Genomic DNA, 13,722 nt, shown 5'->3' with positions numbered 1-13,722 from the left:
TGCTTCCCCCTATCCACAAGGCTTGTTACCCTGTCAAAGAAAGCTATCAGGTTGGTTTGACATGATTTGTTTTTGACAAATCCATGCTGACTATCACTTATCACCTTATTATCTTCTAGATGCTTATGTAATATCATATTCATAAGCATATTTTCATGACACATATGGAATGCCCCGTCACAGCGTGTAAGGAGTAAAAGGAGTATATTGTTTTTTCCATTAGAGTCCAGAAAAAGCCCTTAAGAGGAGAGGAGATTGTGACCATGGGAAGCCAGGATTGGGTCCGGTAAAAGAGAATATAAAATATGCCTGAGTGAGAAGTGGAGAGACTTCATTTTCTCAGTATGGGAGGGAGTAGGAGAACCAGTTTGTACTCAGGATGCTCATCTCTCAAAACCTCATCTCTGTCTCCTGTAAATCATTTCTCTTGTTTAATTTTCTTTGAAAATTCTTGATAATCGATACACAAAATAAATCAACATCAGTCAAACATGGCCCTTTAGAATTTTATTATATGAAGCACAAATGTGATTGTCTGCCACACATGACTGGAGAACACAGTGCACATCCACTGCCTGCTTTAACACACAACACACAAAGAAATTGAAATACCCAACTGTCGTTCACTTCCTGTAACAAGGCCTAGCACACTTCAGGGCATTCAGCAATCCTGGGTCCACTCTGTCTCTGGCCCTGGACCCCTTTGGCACAGTGTGGGAAGGGGAATCCTTTGACTTGGTGTGTAAGTCATTACCCCATTCATAAGTCAGATTCAGAGGTCAGATCTCAGGTTTTACCTCCCGACAAGGTCTCCCCATCAATTTTGGGTTGTCACAAATATAAACAGATTTTACTGAAAAATATATCAAACCTGACAGAAATGACTAAATAATTTATACCTCCCCGCAAAGCACAAACCTCTATTTAGATAATACAAAAGGCTTTGCTAGTGAGAAAAATGCTAGTGTTACAAGGTATGGAAATATTGCCTACAGTACAGCATAACAACTGCTCTCAGATTACAGGCTGTCCATTTTTCTCTCAGCCTGTCACATTACTCTCCCAGGAAGTCTCTGAGATTCAGCCGATCTCAAGGAAGAAAATATCCATGCCTAGGATGGGTCTCTATTCTAGGGGAACACACTTCCTTTGTCTTCCTGAAACCCCATCTCTCTGTAACCCAGGGACACATTGCCCATTACATCACCCTCACAAAATCAGTTTGGTTTGACTCAGATCTTTCACATCGCTGAACAGAGGCACCGAGTACACAATCTCCTCTTTAAATATCAACTTCTGAGAGTAAATGCAGGGACACTGCCATCCTTGGTTAACCTGTCTTCCAGTGATCATGTCTAGTGAGTGTTTGAAGTAAGCTCCTGGTCGGCCTGGACTGGGGCTTATACAGTACAAGCAAATTAGATCATGTAAAACTCATAGGAAAGTAAATAATCAATTATCAGTATTTATGCATCAGGTGAAAGTCATGGACAATGGGGGCTGCGGGACGCGGCGTGGTCTGAGGGATGTGCTGTCTGCCACGTTCCGCAGCCCCCATTGGCCTGAAGCGGCGAACTGCGGCCAGTGGGAGCCACAACCAGCCGAACCTGCGGACGTGGCAGGTAAACAAACCGGCCCAGCCTGCCAGGGGCTTTCCCTGAAGAAGCGGTGGACCACAGTTGAGAACCACTGCTTTAGGTCGATGCACTGAGGCAAAATGCTCCCTGTGCACAGGGGCTTCTGCTTCACAGGGGACTTTACAGAACGGACACTGCTTCCCACAGCCAGACACTCGCTTGAAGATTTCATCCTGAGGCTTCACTGTAAGTTTTGAGAGTTTTGACTCAATTTCCAGATTTTCAAAACTGGATAAAACTTATTTTTCCAGATGAGGAATAAACTGTTCTATAAAAGCTGAAAATTGTTCTGTACTTGCTGTGTTTTTAAACAGTATCACTTCCAAGCTGTCCCTGGGAATGACTAGATCCTGCTGCAGCTTTTCATAAAGGTTTTATAGACAGCCAGAGACTGTCTTAGTCTTCTCACCTTTGGAGTTTTTCAGAACATCACTGAGTTTATTAATTACTGGGGATAAAATCCTTTTCTCTAAATCTTCCAAACTTGCCTTCTCTCTGTAGTGTGTTAACAGGTGTTTCTGTATCCGGGTTTTGATTAAATCAGCATAATTCCTTGTGTATTGCAAATAACTATTAAAGTAATTTTCTTCCAACAGCTGCTCCAGAACAAAGAATTGGTAGAAGTTCCATGTGCTGTACTTAATAGACCATTCACTGCTGAGAAAGTCATCCACTATTTTTGTCCGAAGTCTCTTGTTCACGTAGTGCACCAGGTTGTGAGACGTGACTAGTGGAGAGGAAGTCATAGAAGGCACTACCCAAAGGGGACCACGTGACCTCCCCACGTGACCCCTTCCTGCCCCACCTCTAGCCCGGGACCCCCCACTCTCCCCATCCCGTTCCTTCATCCCACCTTACCTGGGGCGGGGCGGGGGAACTGGCCCACTAGAACTGCCTTCTCCGGTGGGCTGGGCGGCGCAGCCGCAGCCTGCTCCAGTGGACCAGGTGGCATGTCCAGATCCTTCTCTGGCGGGCTGGGTGGCGCCGCCACAGCCTGCTCCAGTGGACCAGGTGGCATGTCCAGAGCCTGCTCCAGCAGGCCAGACGGCACAGCTGCAGCCTGCTCCAGCGGGCCAGACGGCGTGGCTGCAGTCTGCTCCGGTGGGCCAGGGTGGGAGTGAAGCAGTGTGGCTGGAAGAGGAGAGTCTCTGGCCCTGCCTCTTCCCTTCCGGCTCTGTTCCTGCTCGCTGCTGATTGGTCCACCTTGCCCCCTTGTGTTGGGGGGTCACGTGACCACTCTGCACCCACACACCCAGCGCCTGGTCGACTCAGACTCTCATCACAGAAATTCCAGGCCCTGTCTTGACATTCATCCTTCCCTAAGTACTGAGCTTTGAATGTGGAGAGATACTGAGGTTTCAGTTTCCCCAGACGCTGCAGAGGATCATTTTCTTTAATGAATTCTTCATGCATCTTCTGAAATCCACGAGCTGCATTCCCCAAAATGTGAAGCTTCAGGTCAACTTCAAAGCAAGCGCTGGTGTGAAGGTTTTGAACATTAGTCTGCTGAAGCTGCTTGTTAATCATCCGTAACAACTCTCTGCAATAAGTTTCATCGTAATTTGCTTTGCCATTTACCTTTTCTTCAGTGTAACTATTGCACTTATCTATTAAGGATTTAGCTAGGGTCTCTGTTTTATGCCAGAATTCCTGTGTAGAGTATTCTTTCTTACCTGACAATGATATTTTCATACTTTTTAACAGGTTTAAGTCTAAGTATTCATTTTTCATTCTGAAATTTTGTGTTCTACAAGTAGGCAAACTTTTGGCATCCTTTAACATCTGCCATACTGCACTCCCCTTATTCTTTATGTCTTTTCTCAGATGTAACTCCATATCTTTATATATTTTGCGTTTCTTTAAAGGAATGGGTGATAATTCAGACAATATTTCTTTCCACATATTGTCAAATTCTTTTTCCAGTTCATCATTATTTAGTTTGCGTTTACTTTTCCTGAAATGTTTCAGAAGCCCATCAACTTGCTTTTCAATTTTTCTCTTGGACTCTGACATATTTTTAATTAGAATTGCTTCTTGCAACTTGCTCAATGAATACTCCTCCAGTTCATTCCTGAGACCATTTGCACTTCTCCAAAAATTTTCTTTGTATTTTTCTATCAGGTGCAGATTTGCTGCTCCACTTTCAAAATACTGTTTTAAATTATCCAAAATCTTCTCTTCTTCTTGCTTCAGTTTCTTCTGTGCCTCATTTCTTAGTTTGGTTAAAAAACTATTGTCTTTATCTGGCAGCTGATTTTGGATGAAAGTTTCCTTTTCAGATACCCAGAGATGCATGTCCTTCCAGAAACCCCATTCCCACTCTGCATAATTCACAGAGAGCTGATTATAGGCTTCAGCGACAAGGCTGTTTCTAAAGCTGAAGATGAAGTTCTCGTGTTTTACAGCATTCCACAGGCTCCTCACCGATTTGATAAATTGGGGAATGTCCTTGTGGGATCTCTTTTGTGAACAGCTTTTCAGAAATGCAAACACATGTTTCTTTAATTCATAAACCTTTTCACTATATCCCACATTCACGGGAGCCATGGGAGGGACTCCAAGCCACAGGCCAGGAAAATACCAATTGTGTTTTTCCAGATCATAATCCATAATATCAGAAAATTTTATCTCCCTGCCTTTCTTTTCCATGTTTGCTGCAGCTTTGGTCATTTCATCCATTTGCTCCAGGAGGTGTTTCCTGTCCTTCATATTTTGTTCATCTGCAGACACATCACTGACGTTCTGATGCACAAACTGGCAATTACTCTTTAGTGCTACTTCTTCCATTCTGAGAAACGCATGGACCACAATTTGCAGAATATCCTGCATTTCGGTGGCGTTCTCCATGGCCATGTTAATGATGGTTATGTCACTCAGTCCAACCACCAGTGTGGCCAGCTCATTGTCATGTTCATAACTGTCTTCTAGTTTGGTCAGTTCAGGGGCTTTCAAGCCTTCTGTGTCTATCACCAGGATGAAATCACAGCCCAGTTCCTGCTGAAAGTTCTCTGCCACTTTAATGAGTGTCATGAAGGCTCCTCGTGTACATCGGCCACTGCTCACTGCAAACTGCAGGCCAAACATGGTGTTGAGGAGGGAGGATTTCCCAGTGCTCTGCACTCCCAGCACTGTTATAACCACCATTCTGGACCTTCCGCCCAGCTTGGTATGGAGCTCTGTCAGAACATCTGTCACCCACTGCAGTGGGATGTTGGAGGCATCTCCATCAATCAGCTCCATAGAAAACCCTTCCAGCATCAGGTCAGCAGCTATGCCTGGGAGATGGCTGAATTTTTTTTGGCTTTCTGCCATTTTACTTTCTTTAACCATTGAGCATTCAGCCTCATAAAACTGCCCCAGCTCACGCATGAAATGCTGTACCCCTAAGGAACTGTCAGAGATTAATTTGTCTAGTTCTGCAAACTTTTTGGGGTCATCTTTTGAGTTTTTACATTTCTCTTTATATTGATCCCGTAATTCAGAAAGATTCTCCCGAGCAATGTGATCTAGGTCAAACTTCATCCATTTCAGGAAGCAATTTTTCTTCATGGGAGGCAGTTGTTCTATTCCAGTAATAAATGTAGTCAAACCATCAGTAGGGTGATGTTTATTCTGCTGATCACGTAACTCTAATAATTCCTCTTTCAGATGAGATTTATATTTCTCAAGAGGGATGTCCCTTTGCCTTCTCATTTGGCACATTTCTTTTTCCACTTTAGCCAAGTTTTTCCATGGCTCTCCTTGGAGTCTCAAATTTTCCCTCTTGTACTTTGCCACATCTTTTATTTGTACAGTGATTTTCTTGGCATATTTGCAGGTGCTCTGACATTCCTTGTTATCCTCATCTACCTGGATGCCTAACTGACGTGCTGTCTCAGCCATGGCTTCTATACTCACTCTCTTGGGAGATGACTTCATTATAGCTGCTATTGCAGACTGCAGAGATTTTACAAATGCTGCCTTATTTGTGTCATTTCTTTTCTGCAGCACATGTGAGTTGTTCAGTTTCAGCATTGGGGCCAACTTTTTCAGCAATCCCAGTGTTTCCTTGGCTTTCTCAGACTGACTATTAAAGATGAAGTAGTATTTAGTAGCTGATCCCCGCAGAGAATATAATAGCTCATATTCTCTCTCACTGATCCTCTCAGTAACTATGAACACTGCTGAGGAGACCTCTGTTAAAAAGGTAAACTGCTGCCTGTGCGACTCAATGTCTCCACGCAGATTTGTAACTGCAACAGGCTCTGGAAAGAGATCTGAATTCTCCCTTCCAGCAGGGAAATACCAGGAAATCTCGACCAGCCCATCTGCAATTTCCCGAGGGACATTTCCAGACTCCATGTCCCGATGGACAAAGAAATTGTGCCTCTGCTGGGAGGGGCTCAGAATGTCATTGAGGAGTTTGGACTTAGAGAAGCTGCAGCTCCCCAGCCGCACAAAGGAAATGGTTGGCATTTTGGTGAGCACCAGGCTCTCCTCTCTGAACCCTCTGCTCTCTGCCAGGGAGTGCGGCCTCCACTTCCTCACAATGTCCCTCATAGCCCACAGCATTAGGGTGCACATGGGGCTGTCGAGGGTGGGTAGCAGCAGAGGGAGGGCAAACTGGCACATGGACATTTTGGACAGGATCTCCTGCTGCAGGAAACTGTCTGAGCAAAGCAGCACGGAGCAGAGAACATCGAGGGGATTCAGAGAGTCATTGGTGACAGTGTCACTGAGAAAAAAATAATCTTCATGAATATCCAGTTCCTCTTTGTCCACAGTTAATGTTTGATCAGTGGGTGCCCTATGATCAAGGCTTGTGTTTCTCGCTGTCCCATTCAGAGCCATGAGCTTCCTCAGGAAATGCCACGGTAAATCTTCTATTGTCTGAGGAGGACGGTCCTCTAGACATTCTGGGGTGATTTCCAGGACATCATTCAGCTTTAGTTTTCTGCTTCTGTATTTCTCCATTTTTAGCTTTGACTTGATGTACTGAAGGGCTTTTGGTCTCTCTGCAGAAAGGTGATACAACATGAACACAGTTGGTTAAACTGAAAAAAGTCTCAGATATAATTGTTATTTTGGTATTAGGACTGTAATGTGAAGGGAATTGTAAATGCTGAAAAAAAATTATGGAGGCCTGTATGTTCCTTGTGACAGCCACTTAGAATAGTTGTGTAACTCAATACCCAAGCACCATTCATTTGGAGCAACTGTCACAGATAGGACGACTGAGTGTGTGACAAGTGGATCCAAACTGAAATGCCACACTTTAGAGCTGGACAAATTATTTCAGTATTCAATGAAAAATGCAGTTTCAGTTGCTCTAAAACTATTTCAACTTTATCACAAGTAGTTTCAGCCATTCACAAAATAGCCAGAGGAGAAAGAAGGGCTGGTGCTGCTGCTGTTCCCTCCCCACAGTCCTCTCATAACATGTAGCCCAGTGGATGTGGCAAAGCCAGGTTTGAATTCCCGCTCTGGAACAGGCTCCAAATTAACTTTTTGAGTCATCAAAAATTTCAAAAAAATATGGATTTGGTTTAATTCAAACCGATTTTTTATTTTTTTGGAACTGCCACCAAACCAAAACCTCAGTTATTCATCCAGCTCTGCTCATATGTGGCCTTTCAGGCAGTGAACAAATTCTTCCTTCTCTCCACCTCCCCTGTTAAATACTCCATTTGATTGTTTCCATGCCCCCACCTTTCTTCTCAGTACATCATATTGAGGCAGGAAGTGAGGATTGAATATGCAGTCAGCAGTCACACTTCTTGGCCCACAGTAGCAGTACAGTAACTCCTCACTAAATGTAGTTATGTTCCTGAAAAATGCAACTTTAAGCGAAATGATGTTAAGCAAATCCAATTTCCCCATAAGAATTAATGTAAATGGGGGGTGTGGGGGTGGGTTAGGTTCCAGGGAAATTTTTTTCACCAGACAAAAGACCGTATTTTATATATATATATATATATATATATATATATATATATATATACACACACAGTATAAGTTTTAAACAAACTATTTAATACTGTACACAGCAATGATGATTGTGAAGCTTGGTTAAGGTAGTGAAGTCAGAGGGTGGAAGAGGGTGGGATATTTCCCAAGGAATGCCTTACTGCTAAATGAGGCTGAGCCCTCAAGGGTCAACCCATTGTTGTTAATGTAGCCTCACACTCTACAAGGCAGCACAAATGGAGGGAGGGGAGACAGCATGGCAGAGACAGAGACACACACCCCGAGTGTGAGAGAGATGCGCATTACCCCTTTAAGTATGTTGACCCCTCTCTAACTACACTACCTTTTTAAGTAGATCAGAAAGTTGAGACAGCAGCTTCTGCCAGCAAGCTCCCTCCGTCCTGAGCCCTGTTGTATCCCCCCTTACTCTATGGAGATGGGGTAAGCAGGGTGCAGGAACAGGGGGAGGGGGACACCCTGACATTAGCTCCCCACTTCCGCCCCTGCACAGCAAGCAGGAGGCTCCCAGGAGCAGCTCCAAGGCAGAGGGCAGGAGCAGCACATGGCAGTGGGGGGAGGGACAGCTGAACAGCTGGGAATTGATAACCTGCTGGGTGGCTGCCGCTCAGGGAACTTAGGGGAGTGGAAAGCTAATAGGGGGAGCTGAGGGGGGGCTGCTGGCCCACCCTGGTTCCAAGCCCCCACCAGCTAGCTGCAACGGGCTGCTCTTCCTGCAAGCAGTGGACAAAGCTGGTGGCTGCCAAACGACGTTATAAGGGAGCATTGCACAACTTTAAACGAGCATGTTCCCTAATTGATCAGCAAAGTAACAATGAAAAAATGTTAACCGGGATGACTTTAAGGAATTCCTGTACATTCTACCCAGGAGACATGACTTCCAAACTTCTGTAGAATGGGACTGTAGCCTGGAAAACAGTGACTCTGCAAACAATTGAAGGTGAGTTCGTGGGGCAATGCAGAAAAAGGGCTAATGCAATCCTGATATTAATGAACTGAGGAGTGGTGAGTATGGATAGGGAGATGATTTTATCACTGTATAAGGCATTGGTGAGACCAATTCTGAAATATTGTGTCCAATTCTGATGACTATGCGTTGGTTTCAATAAACTGTGCATTGCGGTGGGAGGGGGGAGAACCAAATGTTTTGTTTTCACATTTTTAAAATCAAACATTTTGATTCTTCAATTCAAGATGATTTTTCTTTTAGAATTTTTTTTTTTAGTTTTGTTAGATGCAGTTCAAAATGGTAAAAATTGCTCTAAATCAAAACACATTTCATTTCAGGTGACAAAAACAACCACTTTAACCTGAAACAATTTTTTTTTACTTAGATTTGTCAAACACTATGAAAAATTTAATTTTCTGTTGTACCTGAAATGATTTCCCCCCAATTTTTCTGAATTGCCAGCAAACCAAAAAAATCTATTAAACACACAGCTTTACTGCTGGGCTCTTCAAGGGCCTTGAAGATTAAAAAAAACTCCCCTGGGGAAGATGCTCTTTAAAATACATTAAAACAAGTGTGAATTGTGCCAGCACTCACCAGGCAGGGAACATTCAGAAAGTAGATTCACGCACTGACGTCCATGTTGTAGATTGTTTAAACTGTCCAGAACTGCTGACATGTTGCCTCTCCCTGCTGAAGTACTTTTTCTATCGCGCGTCTGACTCTCCCTTCTGGCTTCTTAATTCTCCTCCAGGCAGAGATAATGGACTGGGACCGTAACTCTCTCAGGAGAGCATCTGGTTCTCATTGAAGAATCTCAGTTAATCTTTTCTGCTCCTTTAAGAGAATTTCTGAGCACTTGGCCCCAGGGGCCATTATTGCAGCATCAGCGGGACCTTGCACTGTACAAAACAAGAACCCAGTAAGGTCTGTCGGGAAAGAACAAGAAAAAAGATTTAAATTGCAAAGGGAATATTCTGTGTTAATGGTCACACAAAGGGCCTCTGCACTTAAGGCCTTGAGTAGGGAGGAGCAAGTTGGGGGAACACCTCACCTCATAGATAAAGTTCAGATGAGTATTGCACTTAAACAAGGATGCAACCTGTTTATTATGTGCAAAAAATACAGCATATTTTCCACAGAATTACACCACTTACTCATTGGGCACTGAAGGAATTTTCTGAGACTGTAAAAGTAAATCTGTTAATTAATTGAGGAATTAAAATTAATTAGAAATATGAGCCCTTTAAGTAATTTAGCACCCAGAAGTAGAGCCCTTGCCCCCTTTTTGCCCCTAATTTTCACAGTAGCAGAATAATACAGACTCTTCACACTTCCCATATGATTAATCCTCATTGGACTGATGTTCATGGGCTACATTTAAATATGTTTAATATTAATGTTAGGTTTTTTCAATTATTCTTCATAATGAAAACTTTTCTTGTGAAGCAAAGGGTGAAATGTATAAGAGCCTACAGCAGAGAATTACACTGACAACTGCCCTCTATCAAAATGGCTGCCCTCTTCCTTGTTCTCGATGGGACTGAAGCCATACTTGCACTCAGTTATTGGCTATTTTAGATAGGGTTTCTTTCATAGTGCTCTCAAGAGGACTGGGTGCCTCCACCTCCTCACAGCACAGGAGACCACCATCTACCTTGCAGCTGTGGATTCAGTCCCATTGAGAACAGTGGGAGATCATGGTGGCCATTTTGGAAGGAGGAAATTCTCTCTGACAGAAATGTTCAGATATCAGAAACAATGACCATTAATCCCTAATATCTTTTTCAAAGCTGTTACTTACACCAGAACTACTCAACAGGTTGCCATGATGGAAGGGGGAACTTATGGTGAATATATTTGAAGGCTAATGAATGGAGGTGCTGAGGAAGGAGGAATTTGGAGGTGGGGAAGTGTCTGCACAGGTTAAGGTAGGGAGGTGCAAGAGACAGAGGAATTCGGGGTGTGTACACAGGGAAAATTAAGAGGGTTCAAAGGAATGGGGAATTTGGAGGACAGGAAGAAGGGATAAACTGTAGTACACTCTGGCTGTTTTACATTGCTCTGGTAAACAAAGCAGCTGTAAATGGAGTTTAACTATCTCACATTGCTTTGTGCTGCTCCAGAATGGGATAAAGCAGCCAAAGTGTACCCTGGAATCTAACCATAAAAATTTAAATTTAAAAAAATTAAGGTTGATACCTCCTGGCTTCACACCGTTAGAAATAGCCTGTGGTACCATTATTTTTGAGAGTTGTGTATACTTTTCAACTATGAGATTTTTAATTAAAAACCCACAGGAAATTACTAGGCAAAAGCTACATTAAAATGGAGTTAAGGTTGTGAGCACATATCAGTAATTTAGGGTAAAATAATTCTCAGGGATGATATGATTATCCCCAAACCAGGCATTACAAATGGAGGAAATTCAGAATTAAGGTTAAACTTAAAAGAAATCCAAACATGTTAAGGTCTGGAAATGTAGAATTTGGATGCACAAACAACCTTATTTTTGTCCTGTCAAAGACTCTTCCAACTTTCCACATAGTTAAAACTCATGGCATAGGCTACATTTGAATATAGATAAATAGAGAGATAGGATTAATGGTCATTCCCCCCATTATTATCCTGTAGGAACTGCATGGAAGGGGGAAAAAATGAAAACCATCAAATGTGAGTTCAGAACTCAGTTAAATATGATCTATGTCCACAAACACTAAAATGACAGTCATATTATTGTATGACATCCCTACAGGGCACAGTTTTTGCTGAAGGAGAGAATCTTTTAGTTATAAAGAATAACGAGAAAAAAATCCTTAAAACATTCAAATCTGCCCATAGAGAGGGGACTGATCTCTTTTTGGCTCATTCCTTACCAGCTCCTGCTACATTGGTGAGTCTTTCTGCTAGATCTCTTCATCCATTACTCTCAGCACCTTGAACAGCCTCCACCATTTAGTCCTTCCTATAGTGATTGATCAGCAGTTAAGCAGGCCTGAAGAATCCACTTACTGTAGCCTTCCAGAAGATGTTGTCATATCCTGTCTTCAGCTAGTTTTCATTCAGTTTGTTTTTGAATCTCTGTAGCTCTCGTCCCTTAGCTCTTTTCACTGTCTTCTCCATGCTAGTGCCTCAGCTAGGATCCTGAGCAAACTTCTGGGCCATCCCAAACCGTGAGTCAGAAAACTGTATCTGCAAACACTCCACTAAAAAAAGATCTGTTTTCAGAGATGACTCGAGGGAGCAAAACTGAATCTTTAGTTTCTTTCTTGCCTTTAGCTCTCAACAAGCCCTCTGTTTTCTGGCTCCCTGCACTGATTAATGCAGAGCCATGCCGTTCACTTTAAACCCCCAATGCAAAATCCTCAAAGCATAATCCAGTTCCTTCTGAAATATTCTGCAGACACCTGGTTCTATCTGTGTGATCGTTGCCCTACTCTACTGCAGATAGAAAGAGACAGACAGAGGATATAGAAAATTACAGAAATGACACTTCTTAGGTTCATTAGAACAAAATTTACCAAGAGAGAAAACAAACAAAGAAAGAGAAGAGAATGAAAAGGAGAAGAGAGAAGAAGGAAATACCACAAGGAGTGTGGTGAAGGGAGTGTTAGCGGAGTGGATTCTGTCCTGTGCTACAGTGCTATCAGTCTCTAGATCTAGACGTTGAACTGTTCCAAAAGGGTATCTCAAGGCTAGTTTGTAAGGAGCAAAAGCTGTAACTGCCACATTTATCTCAAAGGAAAAATACACTATACGGGCTAAAGTCTGATAATTACCTCCACTGTAAATCTGGAACAACCACACTGAAGTCAGTGGAGTCAGGGCAAGATTCTGATCTCAATTATCTTGGTGTAAAATCAGAATGACCCCTGCTGTTATCAGTGGAGTCAGGGCCAGATTCTGATTTCAGGATAATGAAGAGGGTTATAATCATTTCATGGACTAAAGAGATTCTTCCCTGTTCCCAAGCATACAGTGTGTTAATAACAACTCAGCCTTGCATAGGTGAGTCACAGAAAGGCCATAAAAGCAGTTACAAGATCAGGAGGGAGAAAGTGTCTGGAAGAAAACTGGGCTTTCAATCTAAGGCTGTGGGTCTGCCTTAAAAACCCTGAACTAGGATGGGTGATGGCTGATTTTAAATGGAAAGCCTCAAGATACAAGGGAGGTTTTAAATGTGTTATAGGAGTATAAATTTTTTAACTCAGAGGTAAGCAACCTATGGCACGTGTGCTGAAGGCGGCACAGGAGCTGATTTTCAGTGGCACTCACACTGCCCGGGTCCTGGCCGCTGGTCTAGGGGGCTCTACATTTTAATTTAATTTTAAATGAAGCTTTTAAAGCATTTTAAAAACCTTATTTACTTTAAATACAACAATAGTTTAGTTCTATATTATGGACTTATAGAAAGAGACCTTCTAAAAACATTAAAATGTATTACTGGCATGCAGAACCTTAAATTAGAGTGAATAAATGAAGACTTGGCACACCATTTCTGAAAGGTTGCTGACCCCGGGTTTAACTATTGGATTAGGGTTTTATGCTGTTACACAAACAATGAATAAAGTCCAAAAGTAGTTTAGTGTAAGTGAAACAGGAGTGGATAGGAAAGGAACACAATTAACAGATCCTTCCAATGGGATGTTGTGTAAACAACAGTAAATGTTTGTTATGGTTGGAGGAGGGCATTTAATCCTTTGCAGTCCATGTACAGCACTAGCCTATAGAGAAGCTGAGCTCAATAGTGTTATGGTCTCTGTTAACAGGCAGGTGGAGGGGCTTGTAGTGTAGCCCATAGGCGCCAACTACGTGTGTGCTCCGGAGGTGGAGCACCCATGGGGAAAAATTGGTGGGTGCAAAGCACTCACCGGCAGTTCCCTGCCATACTCTCCCACCCCAGCTCACCACTGCTCCGCCTCCTCCCCTGAGCGCGCCGCCGCCTCCTTCTTCTCCCCCGCTCTCTCCCAGGCTTGCTGAGCGAAAGCCTGGGAGGGAGGGGGGAGTGGGGAAACGTGTCACGCTCAGGGGAGGAGGCGGGGCCAAGGTGGGGATTTGGGGAGGGGTCCAATAGGAGTAGGGAGGGGCAGAGTTTGGGCAGGGACTTTGGAGCAGGGGTGAGGGTGGGGGCGGGGGAGGGGTGTGAGCACCCACCAGTACCAACAAAAGTCA

The 13,722-nt window shown here is 43.3% G+C and overlaps 1 pseudogene; it reads right to left on the bottom strand.

Moving 5' to 3' along the window:
- Window positions 1-1,473: 1,473 nt before the first annotated feature.
- On the bottom strand, window positions 1,474-13,438 carry LOC123369219 (annotated as a pseudogene).
- Window positions 13,439-13,722: the final 284 nt, after the last annotated feature.

The sequence above is a fragment of the Mauremys mutica genome, chromosome 4 (genome assembly GCF_020497125.1).
Source record: "Mauremys mutica isolate MM-2020 ecotype Southern chromosome 4, ASM2049712v1, whole genome shotgun sequence".
Taxonomy (NCBI): Eukaryota; Metazoa; Chordata; order Testudines; family Geoemydidae; genus Mauremys; species Mauremys mutica.
Note: the sequence above shows the minus strand (reverse complement) of the source record. Positions and strands in the feature narration are given on the sequence as shown.